Consider the following 1960-nt stretch of genomic DNA (forward strand, 5'->3'; position numbering starts at 1 on the left):
ACCACCGACCTTCTGGTTAGCAGTCATATGCCTTAGACACTATACCACCGGAGCTCCCTTAATTTATCTTAGACACAGCTGAAGTTGGAATTAGAGAACACGAAGAGATCTATAAGGAAATCACTAATAATGTAGCTCGGAAATATGGACAATGTAAACAAAATATTGAAATGATAATGAGAAGTTTCAATATATATCTAATTGTACCCCAAGAAGGACAGAAAAGAGAGTGGGGGAGGATTTATATTTGAAGAAAGGCCTAAGGATATTTCAGAATTGAAGGAAGAGATAAGGCCCATACTGAAGCCTGCCCCTGGGGTTTCTCCACTCACGCAGACAAACACCTGCCTTATATCTTCCTTCTATGTGCATGGAGCAGCCCAGGGGACAGGCTGCAGTAAGCCAGTCCAGGCACAGTAGGAAGGCGGGTGTTTGTCTGCGTATGTGGAGCACCCCAGTGGCAGGGCAGGCAAGTGAGCAGAGTGGAGAACACCAGGAAATTAGCAAAGCAGTTTGGAACAACTAAGGGAGACAAACTTGTCTGTCAGTTTGTCATACTCTGGTGGCTTGAGTGTTGCTGTGAGGCTGGAGGCTACATCATCAGTGTTTCAAATGCCAGCTGGGTTACTCATGGTGGACAGGTTTCAGTGCAGCTTCCAGACTAAGACAGACTCAGAAGAAGGAAGAAGCCATCCACTTCTCAAAGAATTGGCCAGTGAAAACCTTATGAATACCAGTGAAACACTGTCTGATATATTACTGGAAAACTTGATGAATAGCCCTGAAACACTGTGTGATATAGTACTGGAAGATGAGTCCCCTAGGTTGGAAGGCACTCAAAATACGAGTGGAGAAGAGCTACCTCCTCAAAGCAGAGCCAACCTTAATGATGTGGATGGCATAAAGCTTTCAGGGCCTCCATTTGCTGATACGGCACATCTCAAGATGAGAAGAAGCAGCTGCAAACATCCATTAATAATTGGAACAAGGAATGTATGAAGTATTAATCTAGGAAAAGTGGAAGTTGTCAAAAATGAAATGGAATGCATAAAGGTCAACATCCTAGGCATCAGTGAGCTGAAATGGACTGGTTTTGGACATTTTGAATCAGAGGATCATATGACCTACTATGTTGGGAATGACAAATTGAAGAAGAATGGCATGGCATTCATCATCACAAAGAATGTATCAAGATCTATCCTGAAATACAATGCTGTCAGTGATAGGATACTATTCATCTGCCTATGATGAGGAAGACCCAGTTAATACTACTACTATTCAAATCTATGCACCAACCACCAAAGCCAAAGATGAGGAAACAGAAGATTTTTACCACCTTCTGCAGTCTGAAATTGACTGGACATGCAATCAAGATGTGTTAATTATCATTGGCGATTGAAATGCAAAAGTTGGAAACAAAGAAGAATGACTGGTACTTGGAAAATATGGCCTTGGTGATAGAAATGACACTGGAGATCACATGATAGAATTTTGCAAGACCAATGACTTATTCATCACAAATACCTTTCTCCAACAACACAAACAGGTGGCTATACACATGGACTTTGCCAGATGGAATACACAGGAATCAGATTGGCTACATCTGTGGCAAGAGGCAATGGAGAAGCTCAATATCCAAAACAAGGCTGGGAGCTGACTGTAGAACAGACCATCAACTGCTCATATGCAAGTTCAAGTTGAAGCTGAAGACAATTAAAAGAAGTCTATGAGAGCCAAATATGACCTTGATTATTTCCCTCCTGAATTTACAGACCATTTAAAGACTAGATTTGATCCATTGAACACCAATGACCAAAAAACAGGAATTGTGGGATGACATCAAGAACATCATCCATGAAGAGGGGGGTTGCGGCAAGATGGCGGACTAGGCAGAAAGACTGCACAGACCCTCTTCAACAAAGAAAAGGGAAACCAATTAACACAGACACAGAAGATAATC

The sequence above is a fragment of the Orycteropus afer genome, unplaced genomic scaffold (assembly GCF_000298275.1).
Source record: "Orycteropus afer afer isolate SDZICR_OR568_19922 unplaced genomic scaffold, OryAfe1.0 scaffold00136, whole genome shotgun sequence".
NCBI lineage: Eukaryota > Metazoa > Chordata > Mammalia > Tubulidentata > Orycteropodidae > Orycteropus > Orycteropus afer.